The sequence below is a fragment of the Vipera berus genome (genome assembly GCF_964194415.1).
Source record: "Vipera berus genome assembly, chromosome: 2".
Lineage (NCBI taxonomy): Eukaryota > Metazoa > Chordata > Lepidosauria > Squamata > Viperidae > Vipera > Vipera berus.
In genome coordinates this window covers 216,545,426-216,563,372 of record NC_138203.1, presented here as the reverse complement: position 1 = coordinate 216,563,372, position 17,947 = coordinate 216,545,426, and the positions used below count along the sequence as shown (strand labels likewise).

The window sequence follows — 17,947 nt, the reverse complement described above, 5'->3', positions numbered from 1 at the left end:
CACTTAACAACTACAGCAAGAAAGGTCATAAAATGGGTCAAAATTAACTTAACAACTGTTCCACTTATCAACAAAAATTTTGGGCTCAATTGTGATCATAAGTTGAGGACCATCAGCACAATAAAAGTTTTATGATTACTCCAAACTACTTATTTTTCAAGGAAAGATCAAGGTGAAAGCCACTGTTGACCAAGAAAAGCTTTAATGTTCATCTCAACTTTGCCAAAAAAGAACTGACGTATCCTGCAAATTTCTGGTGGAATGTCCTCTAGACAGAAGAGCCAAAGGTTTATTTTATCAGACTACATGGCTATCATGTGGCAGAAACACTGAATTTCATGAAAAAAGTCTCGTGCTGCCCATCAACCATAAAGATAGCAGTATTCCAATTTGGATATTATTTTGCTGCAAGACCTAGACAACCTACCTTCACTGAAGAAATTATGAATTTTGTTTAGTTCTATAGGAATATATTATGCCATTTGTCCAACATTCAGAGCACAGTAATTCTACATATAAGCAAATCTGAATAGCAAATTACAAGATAAAGAGCAAATTCAATGTTTTCAAGGTTAAAATCCAGCTCTAAACATCCATTGAAATATGACAGGATCTTAAATGAACAATCCATGTTAGATGTTGCAAGTAGAATGAATAGCCCAAAATTCCCACTTGAAGTTGTAAAAGGGTGATCATTAATTACAAGAGGTGTGGTTTACATTTACTGCCAGTAAATGTGACAGAACAAAAAGGAGTAATTAATTCTTCACATTGGTACAAGCAAGCACTTTTAAGGGTTTTTGTTCACACTCCCTTATATCATTAGGATCTACATGTTGCTCTGATAGTCTACAGAGTTATAAAATATGCAAAAATTCAGAAAATCTAAAGGTAAAGGTAAAGGTTCCCCCGCACATGCATGCTAGTCGTTTCCGACTCTAGGGGCCGGTGCTCATCTCCGTTTCAAAGCCGAAGAGCCAGCGCTTGTCTGAGGACGTCTCCGTGGTCATGTGGCCGGCATGACTAGACGCCAAAGGCGCACGGAACGCTGTTACCTTCCCACCGTAGTGGTCCCTATTTTTCTACTTGCATTTTGACGTGCTTTCGAACTGCTAGGTTGGCAGAAGCTGGGACGAGTAACAGGCGCTCACTCTGTTACGCGGCACTCGGGATTCGATCCGCCAAACAGCCGACCTTCTGATCGACAAGCTCAGCGTCCTAACTCACTGAGCCACCGCGTCCCTTAATCAGAAAATCTACAAGAGGACAAATACTTCTGATACGAATTTGTAAGTTACACAAAACTCTTTTACCTAGCAGCTTCCAAATAACATATTCTGGATTATTCCACTTTATCCTCCACATAATTCATAAGCCATTGATAATAGAATTAAGATGTAAAAAATAACTTGCACTTGGAAATGTGGATTTTTGGGGGGAATTGTACTGTCAAAGGAACAAAATACTTAAGATGGGAGAAGAAAAATATTTATTGAAATGTTGATGGAAAAAATGTCAAGCAATTGGCTAAAAAATACAGATAGTCCACATTTAGCAAGCACAACTTGGACTAGCAACTCCACCACTAGATGATGCAGTCATTAAGTGAGACTCACAATTTTATGCTGGCTTATGCATTAACTCTGTGAAACATGCAAATCGTGACCACATGACTTCGGGGCAGTGCAATAGTTATGTAAGGACTGATTGTAAAATTACTTTATCTTTTCAGCATTGTCAACTTTGAATGGTGGCTAAACATGGCAGTCATTAAGCATACCTATAATATGCAGTTGTACTGTAGCTTTAGATTCTCATTTAGAGCAACTGTCAGAAAAGAAAATTGCATATAACTTTGAAACTGCCAAATTTGCCTAGAGTGGAAAATTCTGATGCCTGAAAAATGTTCAGCTCAATCTTGCGTTCCTTTCAAGCTAAGAAATGCACTTTGTTAAAGATTGGTAATACCCACTCGTTTCATGCTGTATCTTTCTTAAAACCAGGGTGACATTAAACTGGGTGGTTTTAACAGTTGTTTTAAATGGATTTTAGCTGTTTTTTGCTTTTCTTTTTGCCTGCTGATTTACCTGAGTGCTATACTGATATAAAGATATAAACCAAGAAAAAAATAGCCTAAGAGCTTGTACCTCATCTCCATTGTTTGTAGTTTGAACTTACATCTGAACCTAGATATTCCAAGTACAAAACAAAAACAACATCTAACTATAAAGAAAACAACACCTAACTATTTCTGTGAAGAAACATAAAGAATTAAAAAAAATGTTGAATGTTGAAAAGCCAGTTTTAGGTTTTGTTTAAAGTTCCATTAAAGTTATTTTTTCTAATCAAGTAACATCCATATTCAGCACAGAATGCAAAAGACTATTCTTTATCAAGGTTAGGTGCTTCAATAGTAATAGCACTTAGACTTATATACTGCTTCATAGTGCTTTTCAGCCCTAAGCAGTTTAGAGTCAGCATGTTGCCCCAACAATCTGGATCTTCATTTTATTGACCTCAGAAGGATGAGGCTGAGTCAACCTTGAGCCGGTGAGAATCGAACTCCTGGCAGTGAACAGAGTTAGCCTGCAATACTGCATTCTACCCCCTGTACCACCATAGCTCTTTCAAACATCCAAAAGTTATTTATTTGATCTATTAGTGAAGCCACTGTTTTTCCACACTGGCATTCTATTTATCAACTCAAGACAGAAATTAGTAGTCATATGCTTTGTAAACAATAAACAATGTTCTTGTGATATGGTCATGTATCTTGGATATGAAGTTTTGCATGAGTTAAAAAGGAAAAAAATATAGTAAATGTTGCTACTGAATCCACATAACTAAGCAGCAGAGATGGTAAATAAAGTATTTGGACATTGGTCAAATGTTCCTAAAACAAATAAAAGCAAGCCGTTTAATGAGACATTTTGTTACTCATGTTCTGAAGGAAGTATTTCAACAAACACCAAAAGAGACAGTGGCAAGAATGTTAATTGTCTTAGGTAACAGTGTCTCAATTGTCTTAGGTAACAGATTGTAGATTTGATTTTAATCTAAATATTTCACTAAAATAGATATTTTAGTGAAATATTTAGATTAAAATCAAATCTACAATCTCTAAGTTGAGGATATCTATCAAAAAATGTAATCGTATAAGAAGTGGGGTTTTAACTGTCAGAAATGCGCAGTCCTATATTATCATCTTTAGTCCTGGGGACAAAGGTTTTGAAATAGTTTGGAATGTTAATGAATTCTTTAAAATCAAGTGCTATATTTCACCCCATATTTTAATTCTTATTCATATATCTTGAATAAAAACCACTACTAAGCATTGGATCTGATAAAGCTGTGCAAGAAAGAAAAATCTAAAAAAAGCTAGTATTCTATAGAAAAAGTGTTTGAATTCTGTACCTAAAGGTTTTTCACTTTTTGCACAAACCATATTGTTGTGCCAAGTTACATGTTTTTATCCAGTCTGCAACAACTAGCCCAATCACTGTCTTAGATACTTCAATCCACAACAATACGTTTTGCCTTTCTGAAGACTATATTACTTCAGAATGCAAGTGGAGAGAACACTTTTCAATAATTCTGCACATAAAAATTGTCTGAAAAAACCTAGGCTAGAATTGTCTGATCCAAATAATTTTATGAAGTTGAATATTAGTATCAGAGACAATTTCTCCATTTACTTTTCTTTTTCAGTACTGCATCTTTTTGTTGATGCAGAAAGATCAAAGTGTTTTATCAGATTAATTAGTATATTAATTAGTATAATCAGATTAGTATATCTAAAAAACCTCTATTCAATTACATGAAAAGATAACTTTCATGGTTCAACTATACTATGCTTGAAGCAAAGATATAGAAATGTGGGTGCTAAAGAAACTTAGAATCTGATCTCAAGGCTAAGTTGCAAATTTACCTATTTCCTTTGCAGTCATGGCAAATACTCAGAACAACACATAGCAGAAAAGGCCTTTTATTTCCAAGAGTACAAGGAGTGAATTAACTTGGGCCATATTGGAATATAAACTAATAATGAGGATCTGGACAGACCGGAACACTGGGCGCTATCTAACAAAATGAAATTCAATGGTGAAAAAAGTAAGGTTCTACATTTAGGCAGGAAAAACCAAATACACAGGTATAGTATAGGTGGTACCTTGCTCAATAGTAGTGACTGTGAAAGGGATCTTGGAGTCCTAGTGGACAATCACTTAAATATGAGCCAGCAGTGTGCTGCAGCTGCCAAAAAAGCCAACACAGTGCTAGGCTGCATTAACAGAGGGATAGAATTAAGATCACGTGAAATATTGATACTTTACAATGCCTTGGTAAGGCCACATTTGGAATACTGCATCCAGTTTTGGTCACCACAATGTAAAAAAGATGTTGAGACTCTAGAAAGAGTACAGAGAAGAGCAACAAAGATGATTAGGGGACTGGAGGCTAAAACATATAAGGAACGGTTGCTGGAATTGGGTATGTGTAGTTCAATGAAGAAAAGGGCGAGGGGTGACATGATAGCAGTGTTCCAATATCTCAGGGGCTGTCACAAAGAAGGAGACAAGCTATTCTCCAAAGCGCCTGAGGGCAAGAAGTAACTGATGGAAACTAATCAAGGAGAGAAGCAACCTAGAACTAAGGAGAAACTTCCTGACAGTTAGAACAATTAACCGGTGGAACAACCTGCCTCCAGAATTTGTGAATGCTCCAACACTGGAAGTTTTTAAGAAGAGACTGGACAGCCATTTGTCTGGAATGGTACAGAGTTTCCTGCCTGAGCAGGAGGTTGGACTAGATGACCTCCAAGATCCCTTCCAACTTTATTGTTGTTGTTGTTGTTGTTGTTGTTATTGAGACTCATAAATATCTAATATTTTGGGGGGAATCTACTATTGGAGAACTCAGGCAGAAGTTGGAATCATGCCTTTAAATGGGATTTTGCCCATTTTCAAGTTCACTCTGGTCTTCCCAATTTGTCACATGTTGGTATCTTCAGTTTAAGCAAGTTCTAATGAAATAATCTGGACTAGGCAATTTGGTGACCTTAAAGGCATCAGAGTTGCTTTATTACCTGATGGAATCTATGTCAGAATTAAAACATCTCTATCAAAGCTCAAAAATATTTGGCCTAACCAAAAACTTCTTTAAGAGAACAGTAATTGTGGATATACAAACTAAATTTTAAAAAGCTGTAAAAAAAATCTTTTACTTCAGAACCTCCAACTATAATATTTATCACTTCTGCAATAGCCAAATTCTGATTGCCGTGACGAAAATAAGGCATAATTGTTTACAGAAATAACCAGTGTTTTTATTCATCTCTTTTTACTATATGTTACATTTTTTATACATTACACAATTTACATTATGTATTAGCGATCTTAAGTGATATGTGTTTTTATCTCATAGATTGTAATATTTTACTTACACTTGCACAGGTAATTAACACACCAGTATAGTAGTTACATGCTATGTCTTTATTATGCTTTGTTATTGTTATGCTAGTACTTTAGCTCACTCATTTGATTTTACTATTGTGTTGTATATTTCCAAATTTTGCTGGTCACTGATCAAATGCACAGTATTTCAGTTGGACATGAGTTCGTTAAAAATATATTGTCCCATACAAATCTTATTACTTCTTTTTTATAAAGTGACTAATTAGTAGACCAAAGGAAACCTGTATAAGGGGTATGTTTAGAGTTAATAAAGCTGTTAATAAAGGTGACCAGAGTTTCCTTCTTGATAAAGCAGAACAATGTAGGATGGAGGTACCACTGTCCGATGCATTCACAATTAACTGAATCACCATACTCAGTACGTGTGGTTCTTAATAGATCTAGGTCTACATGGAGAGACGTAATAGGGTACCTGAGTAGGCTCAGTCCTGTCCTCTTCAATATTTTCATAAACATTGTGCAATAGCCTTGGTGGAGCAGTGGGCTAATGCCTCCTTAAGTAACACCAGCTGCCTGCAATTAGTGCAGGTTCGCATCCCACCAGGCTCAAGGTTGACTCAGCCTTCCGTCCTTCCGAGGTAGGTAAAATGAGGACCCAGATTGTTGGGGGCAATAAGCTGACTTTGTAATAATGCCGCTTGGGGGGGGGGCGAAAGCCCTAATAAGCAGGCATATACATAGAATGAAGGCTATTGCTAAGCACATTGATTTGTGCTTTAGATTGTAAGCCGCCCTGAGTCTTCGGAGAAGGGTGGGATATAAATGGGATTAAAAAAAAATACAGGAAGGATGCCTAGGAACTGGAAAGAATGCAGGAAAGACTTACAAAGATACCGAGAGGCTTGGAGACTAAAACATATGAAGAGCTATTGAAGTAATGTTTTTAGCCTAAAGCTACATGATAGCAATCTTCCAATACTTGAAGGGCTGTCACAGGGAAGAGAGTGTGGATTATTCTCCACAGCACCCAAGGGTAGATGAAAACTAATGGATGAAAAGATTTACAGAGGGAGATCCAAGCTTAAAATAAGGAGAAATTTCTTAACTGTGAGAACTATTGAGCAATGGAACATCCTACCTTCTAGTGTCCTGGGTGCTCTATTACCCTGTTTCTCCGAAAGACCTACCCTGAAAATAAGCCCCAGCTTGGTTTTGGGGGCTGGACCTAATATTTATTTATTTTTATTTTATTTTAATTCCATTTATATCCCGCCCTTCTCCGAAGACTCAGGGCGGCTTACAAGCTTAGCAGTAGCCTTCATTCTATGTATATGCCTGCTTATTAGGGCTTTCACACACACCCCAAGCGGCATTATTACAAAGTCAGCGTAATTGCCCCCAACAATCTGGGTCCTCATTTTACCTACCTCAGAAGGATGGAAGGCTGAGTCAACCTTGAGCCTGGTGGGATGCGAACCTGCACTAATTGCAGGCAGCTGGTGTTACTTAAGGAGGCATTAGCCCACTGCTCCACCAAGGCTCTATAATATAAGCCCTACCCCAAAAATAAGCCCTAGTTTGGGGGCGAGGCACACACCAAAATCAAGCTAGGGTGGGGATGGGGGGCGATCTGCCCCACGTGCCCTCCACCTACTTACCTTGCAGCCAGGCCTCTCCTCGCCAGCCCACTTCTTCTGTGGCATCTTCTGTAGCCAGGCCTGCATTTCTTAGTCACAGGCCTTTGCGGAAGGCCTCTGCAGCCGAGAACCGAGCTATGGACTGAATTGGCTGCAGTGGCCTGACTGCGAAATGCAGTTGCAGAATGAAGCTGCTCCTTCAGCCCCAGAAGAAGTGGACCTGCTGGGCGAGGCTGTCAGTGTTGGACGTCAGTATAAAAGACACCCCCCCGAAAATAAGACCTGGTGCCTCTTTTGGAGGCCAAAAGAAAAAAAAAAGACCCAATCTTATTTTCAGGGAAACGCGGGTAGTACAGATTTTCAAGTAAATATTGGACAGACATTGGCATGAGATTTGATATGAGGGTTCTTTCCCTGGATTTGCGGGGGGGGGGGCTTTTTTAATCCTACAAAAACCCCTGTAATGTGTCAAATAGCATCCAATCCCAAGATAACTACTAGGAAGCAATACATTTCACCATAGCTTCATTTTAAAAAAGGAAGAAAACTTTTAAACTCTACACAGAGAATACTAGATATATAAAGCACTGACTTGAATTACCAAGAAAGAAAATTTTAAATAGGGAAGAGGGAAATCAGTTGTCCATATCAGAACTCTAGAAATTAATTTAATTAATTCTGATCAATTTTAGGATGTCTGTTTTCCACCCAAACTTCTAAACAAATCTTTTAATTTGATTGCATACTGAAATCACAGTAAAAATTCTCAGGAGAAAGAATAACTTTGCTTGACACAATCTAAGCTATGTTTTAGTAGTTAAAATATTTCATGCCAAGAACAAATATGTTCAACTACTGTACTGTCCCAATTTACCAGTTTCATCCTTTCTCAGCATAAGGATTTAATACTTGGTAGAAGAAACTATTCTTAACATTCAAATTAATATTCCATGTTTCTGATAAAAGATATACCATAACAATTTGAATAATGTTTGTCCACAAGATTCTTTGTTTTCACTGCAACACACACTCCCTTACTATTAGCTTCAACTATATATTATAAATGGAAATTATATGCTCATAAAATATGAAAATGGCCCAAGAGATATTTCTACCATCAGACTAGAACTGTAACTTACGCATATTTATAAACTTATAAACTCAATACAAGTATGTCTTTAAACAACAAACTTAAAGCTTCAGCATAGCTAGACAGATCCTTATTACTGGCGACAGTACAGCTGCTCCCCCTTCAATTCTAATATGTTGTTATATGTTGTTATATTTACATACTAAAATACATCCACTGAAGTCTATAGAGTAAGGACTTGTAACTCTCCAAAAACCTATTAGCATTCCAGATATTTTAACTTCTTAACAGGATGTTCCAAACTGGCATGCTAACCTATATTTAGGATACTACTGTGGTAATATTAAAAGTGAGCAAATCAGCATGCCTGGACTAGTATAAATGTCTGCAGTGCACTCTAAATTAAGCAGTAGCACAAAGATTGGGAATGCAAAGAAAACTTACTGAATTAACACAACATTAAAGCAAAAGAATATCATAATTGATTCCACTAAGTAACACAGGACATGTAGTATGTTTGCACAACATACCTAACTTGGTTACTCCATTAATCTGTTTTCTGGGTTCTCAAAAAATCCAACTGAGAAATAACAAACCAAATGGGTTACATTCACAAGCCAACCCCCTCTCTCTCCTAAAGTGAAAAGTTAGCCAAGTTTAACATATTGTGCTAATGCAGCTAATAGTTCTTCAACTGTCTCAGACAAGTGTTGTGAAAACACAATTAAGATTACAAGGAATCCACGTAGCATAGATTTTTATTTATTTATATTTCGAAAATTACCAAACTACAGGAACAGGATAGGGAGCTCTTTAATTGTAATTGTTTTCTATTTATAGAGTAGGATGTTTAGAGATACTTAGCCAAGGTGACATAAGCAAGGCACAAATTAAATTTCATAAGAAAAGGGATAGCACTTGGCTAACAAAATTATCAGGGACTACAGCTTTGCTTTAAACACCACAATCTACATTCACATCCTCTCATTTTCTCATTCTCTGCTAATTAACAGGCTGGAAAATCTGGAATTCAATGGCCGTCAAGCAGGAAACAAATCTCAGATACTTGATGGTAATCAGACTGAACTTCTCTCTAATTCTTTTTCCCCATTCCCCAGAATTAACCATTATTCATATTCTCGGCCCCATGAAAATCATCGTTCATTTCAATTTCCCCAATGCTGAATTAAAAAACCAATTTTTCATGGATTTTCAATTTAGGACAATTCTCAAGTCAAACACCGGAGTACTGCTGAGCTGCTTAATTACATTTCTTGACTTTTTTTACTTTATAATATCACTTCAGCCCCTAATTAAAAATTAGTACTCAATGTTTCTCTTGATTTAAATGACCAAAATAAATTTCAGAATTTATTTATTTTTATTTATTAAATTTTAATGTTACCCATGTTCCCTACAAGGTGACTCTAGGGAGCTTATAAGAATGCCTGTTCTATGACACTAGAACTTAAAACACTCGAAGTCTTGCAATAAGAATAAGTTAAATGTTTTACTATATGACATAATAAAAATTACACATTCAAATTTGTGTGCATGCATAATATTAACCTGAGAACAAAATATCATAATTGTATTAACCAGCTATTTATGGTAAATATCCATAAGTTAAAAATATTTTTCAGGACTTTATTAGGTATCATATATTAAGTTCTTCATGACCTAATAGTTCCAACCCACTTGACTACAAACTAAACAACAAATTTTGCTAGGAAAATGTAACAGCTTTGAAAGTGAGTCTGTTGACAGCAGCTTGGGGCTTTTATACAGTTTTCTTTAATCTCTTGATGTACAAAATTTGAACAAACCAGAAGTTAATTTAATGTGAACAAGGTTTATTGTGAACAATTCAAATCTACAAGTTAGTCAACCTTACTTCTGAGTTAAGCACATCTTATCAGCTCCACCTATAATTAACATTACTGGTTTCACATACTTTTGTTATGACATTCCATTACTGAACAGTAATGAAAAGTTACAAGTAATCTCTGTAATTGCTTACACAAAATTCTGACTGATTAATTACATCTTTTCACTCCACTGCACAATACACAGTGGCTAGAGACTTTCCTCTTTTTCAATCCCCAACCTAATAAATGTAAAGCCAGCCATCTATTCCTTCTAGAATAAATTATTTATTCTTTGTCACTGATAATATCTGTGCGGGAGCTATCAAAGATAGTAGTAATCTACTTTTAGAGAGGAAGTTTTATATTTTCTCCATAAACTATATTCATTCTTAAGGAAGTTTATGTAATTGACAGTTTATGTAATTTCATGTTAAAGAATTGTAAAGAATAAGTTACCACCACTGATCCAGAATTTATTAATTCATTTTTAAAACAAAAGGCAAAATTGATTCAATAACTGCAAATGAAATTTTAGTAGGAATGGCTGATTTAATTCTATTAAACAACATAAAAAATAAATAAGGGAATTGTAACACCACAACTCTGCACTGACAAGTATTGAACTAGGTAAAAACTGAGATCTTTTGAACTTGAAATTATATTATTTTGACACTGTAGATACAATTTTCTGTAAAAAGACGTTTACAAATTAAAACAGAAAAGTAATGCTGGATCTATCCAGGGATCCATTTAATTCAACAATATTCCTATAGTAGGAAGCTAAATGTCTTCAGGAAGTCCATTGACTACTTGCTTTGTAGATCTACACACTGGTAACCAAAATGGCCCCTTATTAATCATGTTGGATCTCTCCATGTTTGCAATACTGAGTTAAAATGCCTATCCTTAAAAATATATTGTTTTGTTCCAATTATTTTGTCTAAGAAAAAAAGAATTTGATCACTGGTGAAGATGAAATTTTCATAGAGTTCAGTGTTATCATCACTAAAATTGTTAATTGTATTAGGAAGCCACTGTTCTACAGTTGAAAAATGTTAGTTTACTACTAATAATAACCAGTTCTATACATTGTTGTTAGTTGCGAAGTTGTGTCCGACCCATCACGACCCTATGGACAATGTTCCTCCAGGCCTTCCTGTCCTCTACCATCTTCTGGAGTCCATTTAAGCTCACGCCTACTGCTTCAGTGACTCCATCCAGCCACCTCATTCTTCTATTGCCCTCAATCTTTCCCAGCATTAGGCTCTTCTCCAGTGAGTTCTTCCTTCTCATTAGGTGGCCAAAGTATTTGAGTTTCAACTTCAGGATCTAGCCTTCTAAAGAGCATTAGATTGACATAAATATTTCTAATTCCCACTACAGATCCCAGGAGATTTTGCTGCCTAATTTTTAATATATTGATAATACATTCAATACTCTTATTTTTTCACTGTCTTCTACATGAAACATTGTCTCCTCATTCCATAAAGGCTTTAAATTTAAACTGATTTTCTTTATATTAACCACAAAGATTATATAACAGTAGAAAAAAATCACAAACAGGTGGCAATTTATTTAAGAATCTTGAAGAAATTAACAGAAAATCCAAAAATGATGTATTCATCCTTTGTCACCAGCACCTGATGTCTTTAAAAACTACATAATTTATGTCTTGGTACAATGACTTTCTGGCAATGCCATGTAAGACAATGAATATGTGCTGACACATATTCACTTGCTGTGGCTAGTGAAATGTCAAGATGTATTTAATGTCTCTCATGATTAGAATTTAAAATTCAATTCACAAAGAAATAGTAGTTATGAAAACCTATACTCTGCACCTTTTTTCTTTCTTCTTTTAGTAATTAAGAATATTGATGATACATCCCAAGATAACTATATAAATATTTTGCAACAACTACGGTAAGCAGTCCATTTTATCACTGCTATATCAAGTATATAAAAGCTCTATATGCTCTAAGACTCTATTCTTACGATAACAGTTCTGCAATAATTCAATCATATTTTTTGTGGTGATTTCTAAAGCTACTTACAATCAATGATTATTGCCTTTGCATATTATTTTGGAAGGGCTTCTATTATGAGTTAAGTCTTATGGTAGCAATTTGCTAGTTAAATCTTGTACAGAACCAAGTAATTATGTATGGGAAGTTAAAAAAAAGGAATGATATATGAAATATACCAGAGTCTCTTCCAAGAGAAACAAAAAAAGCATTTCACATGTGTTGATGTTTAACAATGGAACTCAACAATTTATCAAATTCACAATAAAAAACTATGGCTTCTCTTCCATTTAAAGTATTTACTGAAACAGGCCAAAATATTTACACTACAAATGCATTTTTGATTTTATATGCTGAAGTTCCCAGCTCTTTTGTCTTTACCCAAATTATTGATTTTATATGCTGAAGTTCCCAACTCTTTTGTCTTTACCCAAATTATGATAACAGAAATGTACCTGTATGCTGTTACTCTTCAATGCTCTGGACTGATTCTAAGAGCCATGTTATTTTGAATTATTTCAAATAAGCTAACTAAGAAGCCCAAATCATATACAAACAAGCATTACATTAAAGGTAAAGGTTCCCCCGCACATGCGTGCTAGTCGTTTTTGACTCTAGGGGCCGGTGCTCATCTCCGTTTCAAAGCCGAAGAGACAGCGCTTGTCCGAGGACGTCTCGCCAAAGGCTCACGGAACGCTGTTACCTTCCCACCGCAGTGGTCCCTATTTTTCTACTTGCATTTTTATGTGTTTTCGAACTGCTAGGTTGGCAGAAGCTGGGACGAGTAACAGGCACTCACTCTGTTACGCGGCACTCGGGATTCGACCCGCCAAACTGCCGACCTTCTGATCGACAAGCTCAGCGTCCTAACCCACTGAGCCACCGGGTCCCATTACATAATGTATTACATTAATCATTATCAACTCAATTAAATTGGTGCAATGCTTCCCAAATGTCTGAAAAATGTACATTTGCTTACTAGAGTTATTCTAAACATTAGACTTAAAAGGATTTATTTTGGAGTGCACAGAAATATGCTCATTCAAAGGAATACCTCCATTTTTGCATACATCAGTGTTCATGGCATGCCATCTGGCTGAATACAATGGGCAGCTTCCTTTGAAGGCAAGAATCCTGCTGCATGTCAAGAATTGGAAGTGACTGCATGCTGAAATTATAATGAATGCAGAGACTAGACAGAACTGCATACCTCCAGCGAAGTCTGATTGGAGAGAGATAAGAGCATATGCAGCATCAGCCTATAGTTTGTGTGCATACCAAGTATGCACAGTACTCTTTATTTAACTAATTTAGCATAGCAAGTATCCAGCACAACTGATACACCATTTGGGAATTAATGAACAAACATAATTGGTATGCAGGTTACAGCCAACATACCACCATACATCTTTATTAAAAGGAACTTTTCCTCATTCTCTGTGCATTTGAGAAAAGAATGTGGCTTAGGAACATATTTAAAATAGTTACCTCTTAGTAAAAATGGCGATCCATAAAACATCTTGCACTGGTACTCAGAAAATGAATCTTTTTGTGCATTGAAGAACTTTCCCTGTCCCTAAACTAAGGAAGTATCTTTCTATAGATGATTTTTCCCCCCTAAATTATTAGGACTCTCAGCACAAGTAAGGGAAGCCCTTATGCTGAACCAAAAGTTGACCATAAAACATTTTTATTCACTTAATACAAAAGGTTAGTATATTGTATAAGAAACCCACTAATCTTTTAGGCAGTAACAGCTATACAACTTTCTTATCAAAGCAGGTCAATATAAAATATTGCAAAATTTTACCACCTTTGACTTGCCACTTAACCAATAGCTCCACTGATGTCCCAAGCAAATTGTAATTAATATTAATCACACAAAAAGTTATTCAGTGCCTTAAGCTAGACAGCTGAATGCCAGCATATTCTGATTTCATATCTAGGAGCCCAAGAGAGACCTAGAAATTATAACCCTGCATCATAAGAACACCTTCACAAGGGGAAAACAATACAACCTCATATCACAGAGAAAGAAAGAACAGCTGGAATAAAATTAGTACACCATTCTCTGATAGGGACAAAACATTCCCCTTCTATGAATAATTGTACTAGAAATGAAAAGTTGAAAAAACATTTTGGTCTCATCTATCCTTTAAATATTTAAGCAAAAATAACAGCAAAGAGAGACTGACTCTACTGAAAATAAATAACTGCTTTAGTTTATTATTAACTCTAAATTTAGCATATGCCTCCTGAAATGTTCTTTTTGCTTGCCTTCTTGGAATATCTTTTTAGTTTGCAAATTGCTACCAGAGCCAGCCTCTCTCTTAAAATGACATAAGTTCAGAACATAATAATTGTTTGAAAAGTAACATAAAAAATAGCCCATAATTTATAAAGGCCTCACATAATTTCAAGATAGAAAACATCTTAGGAATTCATGTACTGTAATATTTTCAATCTAAAAATCAGCAAATGATGTATGAATTGAGGTGGAAGCTGTTTACATAGTAACTTTTCTCTGTGAAATATTAATGGAGAAAAAGAACACAACAGAGAAAATCATTCTGCTTACTCTCTCCAAAGATCAAGGTCTAGTTTTAGAACTCCAGCACAACAATAAAAAATAAACCCTGAAGTCATTCCAGATTTTCAAAAAAAGCAGCTGCCTTTCCATGGAAAAAAGCAAACTGTAGTTATCCCTTTTCTTAATTAACTCTGCATTCATGTTAGAAATTAAAAACTTTGTATTTGATTTTTAAACTTTTGCTGCAATCATGGTTTGAAGTTCTCCATAGCTTTATTAAGATACTGGCACAGCTTAGAATGTACTGTAAAATTTTCTCTAGTAGATCTCTGTTGCCCTGGCTTTCATGTTAATGAAGTTCAAATTATCAACGCATATATTTAAAGAATTGTATTTCTTCTGCTGTATTTATGCTACATGCATGATAAACAAGGCTTTTCAGTATTATTTCCTGGAAACATACCGTAACTTTGAACACTGTATGCAACATGTCAAATATAATAACATTTATACTAGGAGTTATTTCCCCAGAAACCAAGTCCACAATATATACTTAAGGGTCAACTATTTTGGAACTCTTTAAAAAGATCAACTATATAAAAGCAATAGTGTCTAATTCCTACAATCAGTGTAAATAAGTGCTGTACACATTCATATGTCCAGAACAAATAATTGTGGAAACAGTGCAATATAGGGAAAATGTCCACTACAACATCAGCTAAGAAAGTCACTATTTGAACATGCCCTTATGTATCGCTTCTAAATATACAGATGATTTATAAATTTAGCTGAATGCTGGAACTAAATTCAGCTTTTGAAATGCAAAGTTCATTCTCCATATGGTGGATACCAGCACTTACTGGTATCATGACAGCATTACCTACAAGAATAATGATTCCAAGACATTACTTTACAGATCAATAGAACCTCTGGTGAATACATCGATCTTTTTAAACAAACTTACATTTAACTTGTCAATGATTCCTGCAGGCCTAACTCTCCGGGCCAGAAACATGAAGATAACTTTAATATATAAGCATGTGGCAACAGGAAAACAGTATTATCTCCTGCCTAGCACTTAAAAAGCCCCTAGTACTTCCAACTGTAAAAATTAGCTACACAGCTGCAAGCCAACCAGTACATACTTTACTGACAGCAAAGGATTATATTTCTTAAGTTTCCTATCTTACAAGATCGTTGGAAGGCCCACAGAGACATAACGCTGAATACTTTTATTTAAACCAAATAACAGTAGACGTGAATTCTGGAAATTGTGAATGAATGTTTGTTATACTGTACTATTCTATTCTATTCGGCACGTAGTATACAGTGGAACCTTTTAACGTTTTTCCAACCCCTTTTTGAGTCTCTAACTTGGATTTTGGATTTTATTAGATTTATATACCGCCCTTTCCCGAAGGACTCAGGGCGGTTTACAGGGCATTTTAAAATCATATCAATATAAAATACAAAGTTAAAAGAGAATTAAAAGATTAAATTATCCCTGAAAATAAAACCCCAGTTAAAATTCTCAGCCTGGGTCAGAGAGCTTGGATACCTCGGGAACTTTTGGCCAAGAGCGAAAGAACCTTGCGTGTTCAGTAGTACCATATATAGAAAGCATCTATTCCTCCCCAAGAGAAACAACCGCAGCGTTTCCGCGAAAGGCCTGCAACTGCTCGCTAAACGGCAAAGAAACAACGGCTACCTTGGGCTGTAAAGGACAAGACCGCTCGGTTTCCTAGCCTAGTTTCACGTTCAGTTCTTCTTTTCCACCGTTTCCCCCGTCAATGACAACCGAGTCTCACCAACCTGCTCCGAGGCGCCTCAGCGCGCACACCCCAGCGCCCAAAAAGCCACCTTGCACCTGCTGAGCTCGTCTCGGTTGCATTCCAGGCTCCCCGCTCACCGGGCTACCTCACGGCCACACGCCCCTTCGGCAAGGGAGGGCAGCGGCCCAGGCCCAAGGTGAGAGACCCAGGAAGAGCACCAGAGGAAGCCTCTCCGGGACGCGTCTGGGAGAGAAAGGAGGCGCCAGAGCACGCCCCAAAAGCGCCAACCGCTGCAACTTAATCCGGGGCGCCGGGAGGCCTCAGGACTTCCCGGAGTCCCGGCACCCCCAAAACGTCCCCGTTACGAAGCTTCTCCGGCGCCTCGGGCTCACTTACCACGGGGCTCGCGGGCTCCTTTCTCCCTCCCCCCCCGCCCCGCCGGCCCTTCCGAAGTACGGCCCGCGAGGAGGCCGCTCCCTCCCGGGACCCGCCACCGGCACAGTGACCCGAGAGAGCAGGCGACAGAGCAAGCGCGACGGCGCGCGACACGTACCTGGGGGAGGGGCGGCGCAGAGGAGCCTAGCAACCGCCGGCACGAGCGCGCCGCAGCCAATCACGAAGCCTGCCCGAGCCCGAGCTCTCGCTCTGCAAACGCACACATCGCCGTTCGGCAGCGTCTGCTTGTTTGGCCGAGCGGCAGCCCAGCCCAACCTAACCCAACTCGTCGGACTCCGCCTCACGCGCAAGGACTCCCCCCTACCCGACCGCAAGGACACGCCTCCTCTCCAAGGCAAAGCCGCGCCTCTTCTTCTCGGGCGCGTTCCTCGGGCTACAGTCCAGGGGTCGGCAACCTCGGCTCTTTTATGACTCGTGGACTTCAACTCCCAGAATTCCTGAGCCAGCTATGCTGGCTCAGGAATTCTGGGAGTTGAAGTGCCCCCTCCCTCCCTCCATCCCAGGATCGAAATGCCGCCCCTCCTTTTATTTCTTATTGGGCAAAAGGAGTGGGACTGGGGGGGGGGGTTCCTTAACATTCTTGCGGGAGGTGAAAGAAATCCGGCACTTTGCATCGCCCCACCTGAGAAGTCCGCCTGGGCTTCTTTCTTCCCAGGGTCAAAACCCAGGAGGGGGATGGAAGTGCTTCCCTGCGGCCCAGGCTCATAGGCTACACATTATAGAAGCGAGGCCAAGGCTGAAATCTTTTCGGAAACCCTTAATTAAATATCCTGGTTTTGTAAGGCAACCGGCGCGGTTACTCAGGGAGGTAGATATTCTATATCTCCACGGATAAACCGCAAGGCGCAGTGAAACAGCTATAGAGAAGGGGTCAATAAATGCTACGCGTTATTATTTCCGGAAAAAAATATTAAGTTCCACCAAGATCGTTTTAAGGATCCTCAACTTAATTTAGCTCGACCGTTTGAGTGCACGTGTTGGATTGGAGTGTAGCTTCTGGCTGGATTTTTGGAGCTTGGCCCAACCTACTGGAGAGCACCAAGTTGGTGAGCCTTGTGGAGCGCAACCATTCACGAAATTTCAGGGTGAAAAAAGAGCAAGAAGACAGTTCAGTTTGATTCCTTCAGTAATCCAGAGTGAAGGGTTCTATAGATCAGCA

At 37.8% G+C, this 17,947-nt stretch overlaps 1 protein-coding gene across 7 annotated transcripts in view; it reads right to left on the bottom strand.

The window, feature by feature from the left end:
• Positions 1–17,059, bottom strand: part of DAG1 (dystroglycan 1) — an 88,331-nt gene extending 71,272 nt beyond the window's left edge. Inside the window, exons 1-2 of one of the 7 annotated variants that reach the window (XM_081320779.1) lie at positions 16,269–16,694; positions 13,085–13,252 (exon numbers count right to left, since the gene is read on the bottom strand). The gene's annotated coding sequence lies outside the window, so the exon portion shown is untranslated. Of the gene's footprint in view, positions 1–13,084; positions 13,253–13,518; positions 13,683–15,524; positions 16,176–16,268; positions 16,695–16,728; positions 16,750–16,885 lie in introns of those variants that run through there. The other 6 variants (XM_081320781.1, XM_081320780.1, XM_081320785.1 and 3 more) reach the window with 6 other exon arrangements.
• Between the last annotated feature and the right edge of the window lie 888 nt (positions 17,060–17,947).